This window comes from Macaca fascicularis, chromosome 14, assembly GCF_037993035.2.
Source record: "Macaca fascicularis isolate 582-1 chromosome 14, T2T-MFA8v1.1".
In the NCBI taxonomy this organism is placed as follows: domain Eukaryota; kingdom Metazoa; phylum Chordata; class Mammalia; order Primates; family Cercopithecidae; genus Macaca; species Macaca fascicularis.
The window spans coordinates 93153935-93173818 of NC_088388.1; the positions used below are offsets into that span (position 1 = coordinate 93153935).

Here is a 19884-nt window from a genome sequence, read left to right on the forward strand (position 1 = left end):
ACTTTCAACTGCCTTCCAGAATACCAGTTTACACTCCCATCACCAACACGGGCCAGACCCTCTGCCCCGCTTCTTTACCAATGCTTAATAGTTTCAGAGTTTTAAATTTGCCGTTCTTAATGGTTAAAATGGCATTTCATTGTTTTAGCTTGTAGTTCCGTATTTACACCAGAATTTCATGAGACACACATTTCTGGGCTTGCTGTGACACTTGGCGATGTCTAGTGACTGCCGCCTCCCTCCCCAGTGCCCACTCTTTGGCCTGGGACGTTTGATCCTAGAGAGACTGACAGGTCTCAACTTGTTTTCTTTGGCTTATGAAATACCCCTTCCTTCTGAAATCCATCTTAACTATTTTTTAATCAATTTTTTTAAGCTAAAGGGTTTTTTTTAAAAAAAAAAAAAAAACAAAAAACCTTAGTTGTTTCACTTCTGAGCTCTCTGTTTCTTGTTTAGTCAACTAGCAAATATTATTTATTAGGAAATGTGAAATTGTCTGCCAGAAAAATCTTTCTTTTAAATGTTAACATCTGCTCTACATTTCATGATTTAATGTAAGGGTTCTTAAGTTTTCAAAAAGCATAGCCGCTGCCCTGTGGGAAAGTTATTTTTCGGAGAGAGACATTCTTATTTGGCTGTACCCTTGGTTGGTGAGATTTACATTTCCTCCCTGACAACACCAGATAGTTCATTTGCAGAAACCCTTTTAATAAGATAATATGTAGAAAGAAGCCTGACACGTACTTGGTATTCAATAAATGTTGGTTGATGCTGAACTAGTGTAAATTAACCTTCTACAACATGAAGGTACTTTGCAAAATTGTGAGCCTCCAACAAAGCTGAGACAGAGGCCTCATGCTTCTCTCCAGCTGCCACTCAGATTCAGGTGCCATTTAGCGGGCTCTGGAGGCTCCGCTGGGATGACATTGGCTGATGCTAACTAGGACTTGCTGTCCCCAGTGTCCTTAGATAAGGGAGAGTCCAGAGGCCGATGATCTTGACATTCTTCTTAATAAGGCCTCATTCCTTTTCAATAAACATTCTAAGCCTTTATGTTCTCAGCGGATTTTCTTTGTTGCACACATTGACATGAATAATGGAACAGAAAAATGATGCCCTTTTAAGAACTGAAGGCACATTCTTAGGATACTTACTGCTTAACAGCAAGGAAGAGCTGCAAGGAGCATGTGTGGCCAGAAGGCAACTCGCCTTGGGATCAGTGTCCCCTGTAGCATTGGAGGGCATCGTTATCAGATGCACTCCAGTGCACTTCCGATGTGGGCACTAGAGCTCATGCCTGCCTGATGGTAATGATTCTTTTTCGTTTGTTGTCTACGTTCATTCATGTTCTCCTTCATCAGAAATGTGTGCATTGAGCATTCTGCTGTACGCTAGGGTCCCATCGTGAAGAAGGCAGACTTGGTCCTGGGAGCTCGTGGCCTCGTGGGGGAGACAGCTCCTCAGTCATTTCAGAACTCTGGCTGTGATCAGAGCTTTGGAACAAGTGCCATGGCGAGGAAGCCTCACCCAGATGGGGCCTTGGGGGTGGCTTGCTGAGGAAGCAGCACTCCAGCTGTGTCATCCCTAGCATTGTGAAGCCTCTTGGGGAAAAATGAAAATGCCTTCTTGGAGAATCTGAAAGAGAATCAGTGTTTCTGGAACCTCCTGAGTAGGGGGAAGAGTGAGTGGTATAAAGCGATTAGAGAGACGGTCAGGGGTCTGATCAAGGAGGGCTTTGTGGGATTTGGATTTTAGAGTTATCCAGTGAGCAGCTGTAGGGCTTCTAACTGTGAGTGACATGATCAAATACACATTTTAAAAATGTCACCCCAGATACTTCATGGAAGATGGATTAGATAGAACCAGAAGCGGATGTGGAAGATGAATGAGGAGCTATTTCAGTAAGTTTGGGCTTACTGACTTGTGTGAGCTTGGAGGATCGGCACTGTGTTACACAGTCATGCATCTGTGATGATTAATACTGAAAAAAGATTAACATTTGAATCAGTGGGCTGGGAAAGGCAGACCCACCCTTAATCTGGGTGGGTACAATCTAATCAACTACCAGCAAGGCTAGAATATAGGCAGGCAGAAAAATGTGAAGAGAGACTGGCCAACCCTCCCCGCCTACATCTTTCTCCTGTGCTGGCTGCTTCCTGCCCTCAAACATCAGACTCCAAGTTCTTCAGTTTTGGAACTCAGACTGACTCTTTCCTCCTCAGCCTGCAGGCAGCCTGTTGTGGGACCTTGTGATCCTGTGAGTTAATAAACTTCCCTTTATACATGTATATCTATTCCATTAGTTCCGTCCCTTTAGAGAACCTTGACTAATAGAGCATTCTTTAACAATGGGATACATTCAGAGAAATGAGTCATCTTGCAATTTCATTGTTGTGCAAACACCAGAGCAAACACACAGACCTAGATGGCATAGTTTTGTTTTTAGACTGCAGACTTGTGAATACTGTAGGCAGTTGTAACACGATGGTAAGTATTTGTGTATCTGAACATACCTAAACATAGAAAATATTTTTACTCTAGTAAAAATATGGCATTACAATCTTACAGGACCACCATTTTATACACAGTCCCTCATTGACTGAAACACTGTTGTATGGTGCATGACTTGGTATCTTGGAATCCATCGTGGTACTTTGTTTCCTAAAAATTTATCAGGAGCCTTTACTAGGAGCTCCATAGGCATGCCCGGTTCCTCCCTCCTGTCCCAGGGATGCTAGAGCTGATTTGGGAGGGACCTGAGCTGGTCACATCAGTGAGTCTGCTCTGAGGCTTCATGACAGCTTTCCAAGCCAGGCCAGCCCAGTGTACGGTAAGGAGGAGGGCTGTGCCTGGCAGCCGTGGGTCAGGTCTGGTGTGGGTGCCTAGTCCTGGATGGGTCCTAGCAGTTGGCTTTCAGTACCTGGCAGAACAGGAAGTCCTGTCTGCTGAGGGCCTGTGACAAGTCCCTAGGGGCCTGGCCAGAGCTCTGGAGGTAGACAGCCAAAGCAGTAGGTGTCCCAAGGGGGAACACTACTGAGGCCCCACCGCACTCAGGCATTCACTCTTGGTGTCTTCCCCTGCTGTCCTTAGGACCAGCATTAACTAACAGCCACCGTATATTAGCCCCAGTCAATGAATGACCTTGTGGCTAGGTCCTTTAAGCATGATATTTTTCCCAGCACCAATCCTTCAAAATCGATTTTCATTTTTGAGAGACTGTGTGGAATAGTGATTAAGGCATGAGTTATAAAGCCAGACTTCCTGGGTTCCAGTTCTGGCACAGCACACATTCACTGTGAGACCTTGGACAAATTCTGGAATTTCTCAGTGCCTAGCCTCCTTGTCAGTAAATGGGGCAGTGATAGAATTCTCACCTATGTCACAGGGTGAGAATTAAATAAATTAGCACGTGAAGCACTGGAACGGTGTCTGGTATGTAGGAAGCACTCAGCTCAGGTTAGCTGCTAAACATCCCCTAATCCTGTTTTGACCCTTTGGCAGGTGAGGACCTGGGGCTGCTGGGGTTGGGGAATGTGTCTGGGGCACACAGAGTGGGGCTGGAGTGCATTGTTCTTTCCAGAGCCTGGGTTCTCAGGCACTGCTGTGTGCTCTCTGCCCCTTCCTGTCGTATATCTGAGGGAAACAGGACTGCATGGGGCAAGCTCACAGCCCAGCTCAGAAGCTGCTGGTTTGTCCTGGGTCTCCGGCTCTGCCGCCCTGGGATTATCTTCCCCATCCCTTGGATTCCTGCTGGGGAGGGTGCCTAGTCTGTTAAGTGCCACCACCAACCTCACCCTCGGTTCAGCATCGCAGCCTCAGCTGGTCATTTGGAACGTGGGCGTATGGATTATAGCACCACTGGGGACTTGAAAACGTAAAACACGGCTCCCCACCCTCACCTGCCAAACCCTCCTTGCCTTTACTCATAAATTTAAGTCTGGACTTACCAGCCTGCCACCCCAGGATGTCCTTTATCTGACCCCAGCTTGACTGTGTGCTCTGGGCACAGTGGTCTGCTTCCTGTCCTAAATGGGCTGTCAGCTTTAAAGACTCAGTATTTGCTTGTGCTGTTTTCCTAGCCTGGGTTCCCTCCTCTCCTCCTTTGAATATGAGCATTTGTCATGGTTCAACCATTACCCTTATGTGAGTTGTTTTCATCTACAATAATTGGTGGTTTATATCCTTGACTGCCTCCACCAGACTGTAAGTCCTTGGAGGGCTGGGACCATGTCTTCTTTATCTTTGAATCCCTTGCGTTGCATGTGGTATCATGTTCATAGTAGGTCCCCAGTGAATGCTTTTTGGGTTAAGCTCCACACTGTTGAGCTGAGTGCCTTAGGGAGAATACCTGTGCTCTGTTGCCCCATGTAGAAATGGGAAGAATGGAGCCCTGGGGAAGGCGTGCTGCTGGCACGAAGGCCGTGTGGCATTAAATACCCAGCTCTGATGAAAAAGTGTGGGTGTCCCTTTTCTTTTTTGAGGTTCCTTGAAAAAGCATTTGCCATTCTAGCATCTGCATCTGTCATGGGTTTTTGTCATTTAGAATGCCCTTGTTTGCAAAGAGGTCTCATGACCAGTTGTCTACATAATAGTAACAGTCATTGTAAGTCCTTTTCATGTTGCCAGAGTCACTAATCTTTGATTCAGTACTGAATTTAAACACTCTAGGCCTTGTCCTACACAAAAGGATTTCTTTGTTGCAAGAACTACAAAACCCAGCTTTTAAAAGGCATCTTTGAAGGAGAGATGATGCAGAAGGACTTAATGAAGTTGGATCTAGTTTCAGGCTGTGTCCCCTTTAAATCTAAGATCCCGGTTATCCAAGGAGGCCTGCTTTCATGATGTGTTTGCTCTAGTATTTTAGACGAAAAGACAGATGGGTAAACAAATAAATATGAAATTCATGATAAGTGCACGGAAGAAAATAATAGAGGATGCGGCAAAGGAGCCCTCCATTCTTCTATCTCCAGTGCTTACTATGGTGCCTGACAAAGAAATAAAAATACTAGTTCCCATTTACTGAATTCTTACTGTGTGCTGGTACTATAGCAGACATTTTATTTAACCCTCATAGGAATTCTATGAGGTTTTACTAATGAGAAAACCTCAGAGAGGTTAAGTTGCTGGGAAGTAAAAGAGAAAACCGAATGTCTGTTCAATATAGTAGAATCTTTTTTAAAGCAACATTCAGGAATAAAGACTCCAGAGAACCTCTGTTTATAGAAGACTTACATAACTTTTCCCCTTTAAGCCAAAAGTCCCTTCTCCATATCTTTTTTTTTTTTTTTTTTTGAGACCATGTCTAGTGTCTCTGTATATTGCCCAGACTGGAGTGTAGTGGTGTGAACACTGCTTGCCGCAGCCTTGACCTCTGGGGCTCAAGTGATCCTCCTGCCTCAGACTCCCATGTAGCTGGGACCACAGGCACACACCACCATGCCTAGCTAATTTTTAAATTTTTTGTAGAGACGGGGTCTCACTTTATTGCCCAGACTGGTCTCAAACTCCTGGCCTCAAGCAATCCTCCCTAAGTGCTGGGATTATAGGGGTGGCCCATGGTGCCCAGTCCCCCTCACCCATATCTAACTGGATTTCCACTTGTTTCATGCACATTAGGCCTTTGTGTCAGTGAAGACCAGCTGAAGAGTAATTTTGTTCTAACCTTTCTTCTGCTTGAAGAAGTCTATTAAAGCTGCCCCTTGACCTTAAATAGTCTGTTCCTTTAACATTTTTCTGAAGTCAATCCCTCTTCCTCCCCCTCTCCCATTTTTTTCCATCATTCATTTCTTATAATGCAAAAACCAAGACCAAGCACATTTCCTCTAGGGAACATGTGACCAGTCTGGGATTGCTGCAAGGATTCACTTCCCAGCTCTCACATGTCACATTCCTGTTGTGACATTTTTGATGATGTCATTGTTTGATTCCTTCCATGGGTCCAGCTTCTGTCCCCACGAGGTGAACACCACACTGCCAGTCCCCTCCACCTTGCCAGCAGTCTTTCCAAATTCACACAGAGCAGCCTTAGGCGCTCTGGGTAGGGTTCTCACACTCCAGCCATTGACTGTAGGTGGCTAGTCTTATCAGCTCTGTGGTTTTTAATGAACTTGGGCCCAGAGCTCAGGACCAGGTTTCTGGGGAGATTGGTGCTGGCCCTTTCTTGCTGCTGCTTGTGTTACGGGCTGGCCTTGCATTCCACAGTGCCCATCCTTCTCCACTCCACCCAGCCCCCATGGCCTGTCTGCACCTTCTCCCCCCGCTTTCCCCTTGGCTTTGTTTGACCATGTGCTCCATCTTAGAAATGCTGTTATACAGTGCTCTCTGCTCTTTGTGCATTTAGTCCTTACGTGTGTAACTTGGCAGCCTCAACCTTTCTTTATATACCCCTTGATTGTGCAAGCGTGTTTTTTATCAGGATTCTAGTGCTCTTGGTTTAAAAAAAAAAATTGCGTAGATTTTCCAGTGATCTGCCCCAAACCTGTATGCTCCATAAGCACTGTTATTTTCATGACTTTGCAGAACATGTTTGTGAACATATCAATAGTTGTGTAGCAAAGATATTTGGTTTTCTTCTATGCCTTCCATCTAGCTTTTTGCATTAATCTTCATTTCATGGAACCAAAATCTTCAGCCTGTGCCAGGCTCGGACCTAGAGGTGATAGAAGAGATTCCTTGCAGACATGTGCTGTGACTGTGTCTTCATACCATCTCCTGAGTTATTGCAATAGATTCCTGTCTGGTCTCTGCTTCTGTTCTTGACCCCAGATAGTTACTGACATAGTGTCCAGACTAAACCTTTTAAAATGAAAAATCAGAAACTACCTTTGCTTTAAGAATTCTGAAATTATTTTGTGTACAGTTTGGGATTGAGTAAATAGATAACTATAGATACTGTTGGGAGCCAGGATTCTCACTGTGAAAGAAGAAAGAACAAACATGGGATGGGGGAAGATGAAGAAGAACCCAGTGGTAGTGGATTAGAAGTAAAAGTTTCTGTTTCAATTTACAATTTTTTATAAGAGATTTCTTTTCTAGTTTCTGCTGAAGGGCCTAGGAACAATGACATCTTAGTAACAAGGAGCATGTCGAGCACCCAAATAATGGTTTTAAAATTTCTTTACCTACCAAAAGGAACCCAGAGCTTTTTGCGGAAGTGGTCAATTGTGGAGTGGAAACAGAAAGTACATGACAAGCCCAGAACATTTTGTACCAGGATGCATGGGACTGCTCAGGAACTGAGGGGAACATGTCAAAGGACACAGGAGCTAGTTTGATAGGAACCATTTGAACATCATAGTGAATAACAGTAATGGATTATAAAATATTGAATAACAGAGGATTACATGAGTCCATATTGATAGTAAAAAATTAAGAGAAAGCTCCTCTTAATCCATTGCAACTAATACATGTAGAAGGAACGAATCAAGTTGGAAAAAGAATCTTTATTTTGCAACCACATTTAAAGTATTTGATTCACCACTGGGTGAAAGTGTGTTCTGGGATACAATGTTGACCCTGTCTCCGAGGGTCCCTCCACAGACCACTTATGATTGCACAGGGGGAAAGGCACTTCCTAGCAGACAGCACATTGACTAAGTGCCCACCATAGCGGACATCACCTAGTTATGGGGGAAAGGTAAGCTGATGCTTCTGGGGTGCTGTCCTGAGGACCCACAGCCCTTCCTCGGGATTCCTGCCAGCAATGCAGAACCTGGATTGGAGTGTGGAGAAACATCAGACAAACCCAAATTGAGGAGCATTGCATTAAACAGGTGATGCTCACCACACATGTTAGGGTCATAAATGACAGAGAAAGACTGTGGAACCATTCCAGGATAAGGTGACTACAGAGATAGGACAACTAATGCAGTGTGTAGGGCAGGACTGGATCCTGGTTGGATAAAAAACAGTTGCTATAAGGCTTGTTTGGGAGGTCTAACTATAGATAATCGGTTGTATCTGGTATTTTAAGAACTTTGGTAATTGCACTAGATTATTTAAAGAGAATATCCTTGTTTTAGAAGATACACACTTTTGAGAGTAAAGGGTCATGATCTCTGCAACTAACTCTCAAGTGGTTCAGAAAAGTAAAGGATATATTATATATGCATAGAGAGAGAGTGTGTGTGTGGCAGAGTGTTAACACTGGTTGAATTTAAGTGCTGGGTATATCAGATTTCATTGTAATAGTCTTGTAATCTTTTGGTAGGTCTGAAAAAATTTTCAAAATAAAATATTCAATTTTAAAAAGATGAGGTAAATAGAGCAAAATGTCAGTATTGATTTAAACTCTTAAGTGTCTGTTACATTATTTTCTGTATGTTTGAAAATCTGTATTTATCATCTGTAATCTGATGACAAAAGTAAAAAGTATATATTTAAATACATCCAGTACTTTCATCTTAATATACCATTGAGTTCTTCTGATGCCTTTTTTCCTTGGTACCCAGGTCATGAACTTTTTTTCCCACTAGACAGTGGTGACATTTACATTGGAATTATATGGGTTTTTTGTGTGGTTTAGACCTTGTGGGTGTGCGAGGGACTGGACTTGCTAACACAGGGAGGAAACCCCTTAAACTGCTACTTGTCTTGTCTGTCGGTTCTTGTGGGTGTCATCCTGTCTTTGTGGTTGCTTGTGGCTGTCATCTGCAGCCCAGCCTCCTCATTTCTGTTCCTGCATGTAGCAGGCTGCGTTGCTCACACCATCATTCCCAATTAAATTAGATAAGCCTCGTAGGTTGCCTTCTGAGGCCCAGCAACGTGGTCGTTTGTTCTCTTTGACTGTGGGGTTGAGTGGTCACACCCTGGACCATGCGTTTGGCAGGTACAGACTATTGATTCTTCCCTCCGTCTGGTGAGGGCAGTGCTGTCTTGACAGTGCCATATCTGATTATTGGACTCACAGGGGCAAACCATTCATTCTAAAATGCCCCGGAGTTATTTGTTGCTCTATTCAACAGGAATGGGGAGGGAAGCATCTGGGGCTTCTTGTAACTCATTTAAAAGGAAACATTTGATGATGCCCAGCTTTAGCTAAGGAGCAGTGTTAGCCCTGATGTGTTTTCTTTAAAAGCCAGGCTTAGCTGTGGGAAAGACAGACCTGGTGAACCAACGTGGTTTAAAGGAAAAAAAAAAAGAAGTATTTCAATTCCATTTTTTAGTTTGGGCTGCAGAGGGTACTTATATTTTCTCACTGGTTTAAAACATGCATGTGCTTCAGAGTCAGTTCCCGTAGAGGAAAAGTGAAGGCAGTAATGGACAATTTGGGACTTCCAGAATGTATTTAATTTCATGTGTTTGAAGCTAAAGATGGGTTTGGATTGAAGTCTGCTGGAAAGGTAAAAGGAGAGGAATTTGGCTTGTTTTTAGTAAGAGAAGTTATTCTGAGATTCTTGTAACATTACTGTATTTTATGATAGTTGGGAACTATAAGTATTGGGCCAGAATATCCTTCAGGGCAAACGTCATTTGGTCTTATTATGTTGGGGTTAGAGGTACTTTAAACAAATTCAGACCTGTTTCATCCTTCTGAGTGCTTGTTGCTTTTCTGTGTTTGTTTTCAGAGCTGACCACTGTCTATCTCTTCTCTACACCACACATTCAGGATCCTCTTTGTATGATTTTTCTCACTGAGAATTTGTAATAGAGTAGTTTTCAGATCTTTTGGCAACGTTAAAATATAGCCAGACTTTTCAAGTTTGGTGCTTTATGGGTTGTAATATAATCTACTTGGATCCCATATGTATGGGGTATGTGGGTCAACAATTTACATTAAGGTGAATTAAACCAATTTTTTGTTTTATAAAGTAACAACATTTTGCAGACTTTTAAAGTAGTGTGTATATGCTAATGATTGTACTTGATATAATCATTATCATATTCTCTGTTTTCCCTTTGTGCCTCCAGAACAGCAACACCAGGATTTTCTCTCCTGGCTCCTTCCTTCTCATCCTTCCATCTCTGACCTGAATTTCTTTGATAATTTATGCTTTTCACCTCCTCTTCCTTGTGTTTAGAAGGTAGAGAGAGCTGAGTTGACATCCCAGCTTCACAACCCACTAGCCATGAGATCACAGTGCCTCACACCTCACTTTCCTCACCTGTAATATGGGGGTGAGGGGAGGTTCCAAGATGGCCAAATAGGAACAGCTCCAGTCTACATCTCCCAGCGTGAGCTATGCAGAAGACGGGTGACTTCTGCATTTCCAACTGAAGTACTGGGTTCATCTCACTGGTGCTTGTTGGACAGTGGGTGCAGCCCAGGGAGTGTGAGCTGAAGCAGGGCAGGGCATTGCCTCACCTGGGAAGCGCGAGGGGTCGGGGAAATCCCTTTCCTAGCCAAGGGAAGCCATGACAGACGGCACCTGGAAAATCAGGTCACTCCCACCTTAATACATTTCCAACGGTCTTAGCAAACAGCACACCAGGAGATTATATCCCACGCCTGGCTCGGAGGGTCCCACGCCCGCAGAGCCTCGCTCACTGCTAGCACAGCAGTCTGAGATTGAACTGCAAGGTGGCAGCAAGGCTGGGGGAGGGGCACTCACCATTGCTGAGGCTTGAGCAGGTAAATAAAGTGGCTGGGAAGCTCGAACTGAGTGGAGCCCACAGCAGCTCAAGGAGGCCTGCCTGCCTCTGTAGACTCCACCTCTGGGGGCAGGGCATAGCTGAACAAAAGGCAGCAGAAACTTCTACAGACGTAAATGCCCCTGCCTGACAGTTTTGAAGAGAGTAGTTGTTCTCCCAGCACGGAGTTTGAGATCTGAGAACGGACAGACTGCCTCCTCACGTGGGTCCCTGACCCCCGAGTAGCCTAACTGGGAGGCACCTCCCAGTAGCGGCCGACTGACACCTCATACGGCCGGATGCCCCTCTGACACGAAGCTTCCAGAGGAACGATCAGGCAGCAACATCTGCCTTTCCGCAATATTTGCTGTTCTGCAGCTTCGGCTGGTGATACCCAGGCAAAAAGGGTCTGGAGTGGACCTCCAGCAAACTCCAACAGACTTACAGCTGAGGGTCCTGGCTGTTAGAAGGAAAACTAATGAACAGAAAGGACATCCACACCAAAACCGCATCTGTATGTCACCATCATCAAAGACCAAAGGTAGATAAAACCACAAAGATGGGGAGAAACCAGAGCAGAAAAGCTGAAAATTCTAAAAATCAGAGCGCCTCTTCTCCTCCAAAGGAACACAGCTCCTTGCCAGCAACGGAACAAAGCTGAACAGAGAATGACTTTGACAAGTTGAGAGAAGAAGGCTTCAGAAGATCGGTAATAACAAACTTCTCTGAGCTAAAGGAGGATGTTCAAACCCATCGCAAAGAAGCTAAAAACCTTGAAAAAAGATTGGACAAATGGCTAACTAGAATAAACAGCATAGAGAAGACCTTAGATGACCTGATAGAGCTGAAAACCATGGCATGAGAACTACGTGATACATGCAAAAGCTTCAGTAGCTGATTTGATCAACTGGAAGAAAGGGTATCAGTGATTGAAGATCAAATGAATGAAATGAAGTGAGAAGAGAAGTTTAGAGAAGAAAGAGTAAAAAGAAATGAACAAAGCCTCCAAGAAATATGGGACTATGTGAAAAGACCAAATCTACGTCCGATTGGTGTACCTGAAAGGGACAGGGAGAATGGAACCAAGTTGGAAAACGCTCTTCAGGATATTATCCAGGAGAACTTCCCCAACCTAGCAAGGCAGGCCAGCATTCAAATTCGGGAAATACAGAGAATGCCAAAAAGGTGTTCCTCGAGAAGAGCAACTCCAAGACACATAATTGTCAGATTCACCAAAGTTGAAATGAAGGAAAAAAGGTTAAGGGCAGCCAGAGAGAAAGGTCGGGTTACCCACAAAGGGAAGCCCATCAGACTAACAGGAGATCTCTCGGCAGAAACTCTACAAGCCGGAAGAGAGTGGGAGCCAATATTCAACATTCTTAAAGGAAAGAATTTTCAACCTAGAATTTCATATCCAGCCAAACTAAGCTTCGTAAGTGAAGGAGAAATAAAATCCTTTACAGACAAGCAAATGAGAGATTTTGTCACCACCAGGCGTGCCTTACAAGAGCTCCTGAAGGAAGCACTAAACATGGAAAGGAACAAATGGTACCAGCCACTGCAAAAACATGCCAAAATGTAAAGACCATTGATGCTGGGAAGAAACTGCATCAACTAACGAGCAAAATAACCAGCTAACATCATAATGACAGGATCAAATTCACACATAACAATATTAACTTTAAATGTAAATGGGCTAAATGCTCCAATTAAAAGACACAGACTGGCAAATTGGATAAAAAGTCAAGACCCATCAGTGTGCTGTATTCAGGAGACCCATCTCATGTGCAGAGACACACATAGGCTCAAAATAAAGGGATGGACGAAGATCTACCAAGCAAATGGAAAAAACAAAAGCAGGGGTTGCAATCTTAGTCTCTGTAAAACAGACTTTAAACCAACAGAGATTAGAAGAGACAAAGAAGGCCATTACATAATGGTAAAGGGATCAATTCAACAAGAAGAGCTAACTATCCTAAATATATATGCACCCAATACAAGACCACTCAGATTCATAAAGCAATGAATCCAGGAGCTGGTTTTTTGAAAAGATCAACAAAATTGATAGACCACTAGCAAGACTAATAAAGAAGAAAAGAGAGAAAAATCAAATAGATGCAGTAAAAAATGATAAAGGGGATATTACCACTGATCCCACAGAGATACAAACTACCATCAGAGAATACTATAAACACCTCTATGCAAATAAACTAGAAAATCTAGAAGAAATGGATATATTCCTGGACACATACACCCTCCCAAGACTAAACCACGAAGAAGTTGAATCCTTGAATAGACCAATAACAGTCTCTGAAATTGAGGCAATAATTAAGAGCCTACCAACCAAAAAAAGTCCGGGACCAGATAGATTCACAGCCAAATTCTACCAGAGTTACAAAGAGGAACTAGTACCATTCCTTCTGAAACTATTGCAATCAGTAGAAAAAGAGGGAATCCTCCTTAACTCATTTTATGAGGCCAACATCATCCTGATATCAAAGCCTGGCAGAGACACAACAAAAAAAGAGAATTTTAGACCAGTATCCCTGATGAATATCGATGCAAAAATCCTCAGTAAAATATTGGCAAACCGAATCCAGCAGCACATCAAAAAGCTTATCCACCAAGATCAAGTTGGCTTCATCCCTGGGATGCAAGGCTGGTTCAACATATGCAAATAAGTAAACATAATCCATCATATAAACAGAACCACAGACAAAAATCACATGATTATTTCAATAGATGCAGAAAAGGCCTTTGACAAAATTCAACAGCCCTTCATGCTAAAAACTCTCAATAAACTACATATTGATGGGATGTATCTCAAAATAATAAGAGCTATTTTTGACAAACCCACGGCCAATATCATACTGAACGGGGAAAAACTGGAAGCATTCCCTTTGAAAACTGATGCAAGACAGGGATGCCCTCTCTCACCACTCCTATCCAACATAGTGTTGGAAGTTCTGGCCAGGGCAATCAGGCAGGAGAAAGAAATAAAGGGTATTCAATTAGGAAAAGAGGAAGTCATATTGTCCCTGTTTGCAGATGACAAGATTGTATATTTAGAAAACCCCATTGTCTCAGCCCAAAATCTCCTTAAGCTGATAAGCAACTTCAGCAAAGTCTCAGGATACAAAATCAATGTGCAAAAATCACAAGCGTTCTTATACACCGATAACAGAGGAACAGCCAAATCATGAATGAACTCCCATTCACAGTTGCTTCAAAGAGAATAAAATACCTGGGATTCCAACTTACAAGGGATGTAAAGGACCTTTTCAAGGAGAACTACAAACCACTGCTCAATGAAATGAAAGAGTACACAAACAAATGAAAGAACATTCCATGCTCATGGATAGGAAGAATCAATATCATGAAAATGGCCATACTGCCCTAGGTAATTTATAGATTCAATGCCATCCCCATCAAGCTACCAGTGACTTTCTTCACAGAATTGGAAAAAACTACTTTAAAATTCATGTGGAACCAAAAAAGAGCCCACATTGCCAAGACAATCCTAAGCCAAAAGAACAAAGCTGGAGGCATCATGCTACCTGCCTCAAACTATACTACAAGGGTACAGTAAGCAAAACAGCATGGTACTGGTATCAAAACAGAGATTTAGACCAATGGAACAGAACAGAGCCCTCAGAAATAATACCACACATCTAAAACCATCTGATCTTTGACAAACCTGGCAAAAACAAGAAATGGGGAAAGGATTCCCTATTTAATAAATGGTGCTGGGAAAACTGGCTAGTCATATGTAGAAAGCTGAAGCTAGATCCCTTCCTTACGCCTTATACAAAAATTAATTCAAGATGGATTAAAGACTTAAATGTTAGACCTAAAAGCATAAAAACCCTAGAAGAAAACCTAGCCAATACCGTTCAGGACATAGGCATGGGCAAGGACTTCATGTCTAAAACACCAAAAGCAATGGCAACAAAAGCCAAATTTGAGAAATGAGATCTAATTAAAGAGCTTCTGCACAGCAAAAGAAACTACCAACAGAGTGAATAGGCAACCTACGAAATGGGAGAAAATTTTTGCAATCTACTCGTCTGACAAAGGGCTAGTATCCAGAATCTACAAAGAACTTAAACAAATTGACAAGAAAAAATCAAACTACCCCATCAAAATGTGGGTGAAGAATATGAACAGACACTTCTCAAAAGAAGACATTCATATAGCCAACAGACACATGAAAAAATGCTCGACATCACTGGCCATCAGAGAAATGCAAATCAAAACCACAATGAGATACCATCTCACACCAGTTAGAATGGCGAGCATTAAAGAGTCAAAAAACAACAGGTGCTGGAGAGGATGTGGAGAAATAGGAACACTTTTATACTGTTGGTGGGACTGTAAGCTAGTTCAACCACTGTGGAAGACAGTGTGGTGATTCCTCAAGGATCTAGAACTAGAAATACCATTTGACCCAGCCATCTCATTACTGGGTATATACGCAAAGGATTATAAATCATGCTACTATAAAGACACATGCACACCTATGTTTATTGCGGCACTATTCACAATAACAAAGACTTGAAACCAACCCAAATGTCCATCGATTATAGACTGGATTAAGAAAATGTGGCACATATACACCATGGAATACTTACTATGCAGCCATAAAAAAGGGTGAGTTCATGTCCTTTGTAGGGACATGGATGAAGCTGGAAACCATCATTCTGAGCAAACTATTGCAAGGATAGAAAACCAAACACCACATGTTCTCACTCATAGGTGGGAACTGAACAATGAGAACACTTGGACACAGGGTGGGGAACACCACATACTGGAGACTGTCGTGGGGTGGGGGTTGGGGGGAGGGATAGCATTAGGAGATATACCTAATGTAAATGATGCGTTAATGGGTACAGCACACCAACATGGTACATGTATACATATGTAACAAACCTGCATGTTGTGCACAGGTACCCTAGAACTTAAAGTATAATAAAAAATAAAACAAAACAAAATAAAGTAAAATAAAATAAAATAAAATAAAATAAAATGGGGGTAAAAGTACACAGCAAGGGTTAGTTCTCTTCTCCTGCCTAGGTGCAGGACCTAACCCCATGTTAGTAATGCATGAGAATGAAAGAAAGCATGTTAAAAGAGAGGAACCAAAAAAAAAGGGGGGCATAGATCATAGCAAAAGTAAGCCAGAGGCCTCCGCTGAAGTGGAACAAGAATGGGGAAGCATCCCGCTGTGGTGTCTTTGAGAAACCTCTGGCTTGCTTACCCCAGCCCCAGTCCTATTTCTCTTTAGGCTATGTTACTCTCTAATCAGCTATAGGTACAGGTCTATGCTACACCAAGAGCCACCTGCACTGCTGCTCAGGCAGAAGGTGTGACCAGCACCCTAGGCTCCAGGTCAAGGCACCTGGAGGAGGGTGGATGGGGAGATGTCTGTGGCATGGATTGCTTATTTAGTGGATGTTGTGGCTACTTCCTCTGGGCCTTGTGAGCACATGTTTTCTCCTGGTGATCTTTTATTATATTTGGCCAGACGCACATAAATGTAAAGCCCACAGCTGCCTCTGCACTCTCAGCCAAGTGGAAGTAGTATTCTTTGTTGTTCTTGGCATAAACCTGACACTCCTTTCTTTCCTGTACAGTAATAAACGGCAGTGCATATCTTGCAAAGTCTGTTCCCTAGAAATTGTAGCACACACTTGTTAAGCTGACACACCGTGGTAGACAGCGTGGGGCTGTGGCTGGGAATCTCATGGGATTCTCTTTTCTCAGCTATCAAGTTGGACAGTGATATCTTTGGGGGATACTTTAACATTAATTGAGATGGTGTTTATGATAGTACTTTGAAACTTTCAAAGCATCAGACAGATGTTACTTGGTACACGATGGTGCATGACGTTCAGAGACAGAGTATGTCTTGCCTGTAAAACTTTGAGCTAGTACTAGAGGAGATGGGACATATGTGGATGTCTATGCAACATGGTTCAAAGTGATTATCTGCACATCTCTGATTTAAAGATGTGCAGAAAGGCACTGTGGAAAGTCAGTGGGGAGGAAGCTTTGTGAAGTGGGTGATGCCTGAACAGCGCTTTGAAAGATGAGTCATTGAGGAAGGTGGTGTGTATGGGGCATTGACTTAACAAGCAGGTACTGGCGACAGGACCTCCGGGCAGAGGGGATCACGTCAGGCATAGATCTGAGTGCATATCAGGCCTGTACAAGCCACAGCCTTCATTGAGTTGGATTGGAGCATTGATTTGGATTTGTAACCCAGACAGTGGGGAACCACTGAAAAATGTTGAGCCCCAGGAGTGGCAAGATAGAACTGAGCTCTAGGGTGAATAACCCGGCAACAATTTAAACAGGTGGAGAAGGGAGAGACTGGAAGCCCTTCTGACTCAGAAACTACGTGGAAAACACACGAAGATCTAATGTGTTTACCTCCCAATATTATCTTGAAGAGTAAATGAGATAGAGGATATGGAAGTACATTTGAAAAAATGCATCCCGATGGTCCCTGTCCCAAGCTTCCTGGCCCCTTGGCAGCAGCTGATCACCCTAACCTGCTGCCTTTAGGTGCCTTTAGGCAGCCTGGGTGAAGGTGTGGGCCCAGAGCCCGGCTGTGCTGGTCCCCTGTACCCTCCTGCTTTGCCCCCCTCTTCACTCCTGCTCTTTTCTCCCCATTTGTTGCCTGCCCCTCCCTGCCTGGCTCCTGACGTCCTTGACTTTGTTTCCCATTTCTGGCCTGGGAATACCCGATACCTGGGGATTGGTGTGTTTCTTTTTCTAGGTCTGCCCTTGACCCTTCCCAGGAAGCTCTCCCCTTCCCGGCCACTTGGAGGAACCACCTACTTAGACCACCTCCATTCCAACAAAGCCCTGGTCCCCAGGAGCTCCTCCAGGGTGGCCTTGCAGTGGTGACTGGCTTAGAGAGGAGTGCTGAGAGAAACTGGGAGTTGGATACAGATTTAAATGAATGCTGCTACCATTCACTAGCTTGGGAAGGGGATTACTGAACTACTTGGAGCTTTGGTTTACCCCAGGGGAAAAGGAAGGTAATGATCTGTCTCTCCATTTGGTTGTGAGGCTTAAATGAGGTAATGATTTAAAGGGCTAGTTGGTGTCTAGTGAATATGAGTTGCCCACTGCCTTTTCTTCTGACTTTCCATTCCAGATGAAGACCTTTTATTAAGAGCTTCACATGTTTCTGCCCTCCTCTCTCTCTTATATTTTCTCCTTCTTCCTCTTTTGCAAAAGCTTTGGTATAAAAAGTATAGTTATGGCCGGGCACGGTGGCTCACGCCTGTCATCCCAGCACTTTGGGAGGCCAAGGCGGGCGGATCACGAGGTCAGGAGATCAAGACCATCCTGGCTAATACGGTGAAACCCTGTCTCTACTAAAAATACAAAAAAGTAGCTGGACCTGGTGGCAGGCGCCTGTAGTCCCAGCTACTCGGGAGGCTGAGGCAGGAGAATGTTGTGAACCCGGGAGGTGGATCTTGCAGTGAGCCGGGATCGTGCCACTGCACTCTAGCCTGGGCAACAGAGTGGGACTCCATCTCAAAAAAAAAAAAAAAAAAAAAGGGTAGTTATTTCTGCTCCAGGAGTTTCTACCGCTGCCTTGAGGGGGAGGTCCTCGAGATCCCAATATAGAACTTGAAGCACTCTTTCCTATAGAAAGAATGTTAATAAATGTTGGATACTTGCATTGTGAGGACTTTGCCTAAGGAACATTCTGGGCCAGGCAGGCTTTTGTGAAATCATAACAGCATTATTCATTTTCATGAGTAAGTACTCGGACAGATGTTCCCAAGCAAGCAGCTTATCAACAACCTTACCAGAAACCATCCGATTATAACCTGAGGACCGCCTGTCCCCTCGGGTATTTGCTGTTGCCCTCATAAGCCTTGGTAGGTGGTTGGCTTAGGAAGCGTTTCACACTGATGCAGGAGCTGTGTGAGCTTAGCCCCAAGTCCTGTGCTGTCCGGACTACTCCTTTTTTTTTTTTTTTTAAATAAAATCTAAGAACTTAAGTTTAATGGGATAAGAGAGTCAGAGGGGACCTTGAGATATCTTACCTGTCCCCCACTCATATTTAAGCCGTTCTTGAATGGCAAGAACTACCCCTTTATAGAACACTTGCTGATGTTTGTGACTTTTCATGATGATTTCCTACAAAGGCTTTTGCTGAGAAGTCCTTTCTTGATGTCTGTGGGTGCACAAGCCCCTGATGGGGAAGAAGTGCTCAGGGCCTTGCCACATACCACTCCTACCACAAGAATACACTCTCCTGACAACATCCCCACCACTTATGTCTTGTACCACAAGCATAAAGGCCACCCCCTTCCCAGGCAAAGATGAGTGTTGAGGCCTTTTATGTGCCAGGGATTAGGGAAGTCCAGTTCGGTATCTTTCCACTGTTCCTATCCCTGCTCCATAGGGTGGGAAGGGAGAATGGTAGGCACATCCCAGTCTTTAAGGCAATATGAGAATCCGCTTGTTACTTCATCTAGAAAAAGGTAACACTAATTCAGCAACTTCTGGGAACCAGACACCCTAGCAAGTGCTGCAGCAAGTTTTTTTTTTTTTTTTTTTTTTGTAGTCACCACAACAAATCTGTAATGTGGATACACTATTAATGTCATTCCTATTTTAGAGATCCCAGGCTTTGGAAAGTTAATGACTTACCAGCTGTGACTCACCCTGCTGAGAGTGGCAGAGTCAAATTTAAATATGACTCACGTCAGAGCCCAGTCACTGAGCACACTCCCAGGCTGTGTTGGATGTGGAAGAGAGTGTGCCTGTCGTGGAGCCTTAGCTCTGACCCCTATGCCTGCGACACACACACCTTTGAATGTGCCAGGTGGGGACAGGGGATCAGGGCTGGGCCAGGCAAGGCTTAGCGCCAGCCCCTGTGCTACTACTGGTGGGAACGGGAGGACACGGCTCTGCCTGAGCCTTACGATCCTATTGGTCAGTTTCCCTCCACGGCCTGTGTGTGTCAGGAGCACAAAGAGTCTTCCAAATGGTAGGTTTTACAGATGTGACAGTAGCGTCTACAGAGAGATATAGTCTTCAGTTTGCAGAGGAGAAAACCAAGTCTCAGAGTCCCTTCCCAGAAGAGCGAGTAAACGGCAGAGCCCTGACAGGACCCAGGTCTTCCCATTCCCCATCTAGCGCCCATCTGCTGTTGGGAGGTTTGCGGTCTTGAGCATTTCCCTTCCTGATGTAAACCACTTGGGCCGCAGTTTAGGCCTGTTTCTTCTTTAGTGTTAGAGGAGGTAGAAAACCACTGATTTCCCATCCAGTGTTCTATTACCAAAT

The 19884-nt window shown here is 43.9% G+C and overlaps 1 protein-coding gene across 1 annotated transcript in view; it reads left to right on the forward strand.

Moving 5' to 3' along the window:
* The window catches only part of PANX1 (pannexin 1), a 59786-nt gene that overhangs the window by 12137 nt on the left and 27765 nt on the right, over positions 1-19884 (forward strand). The gene's annotated exons all lie outside the window — the stretch shown is intronic.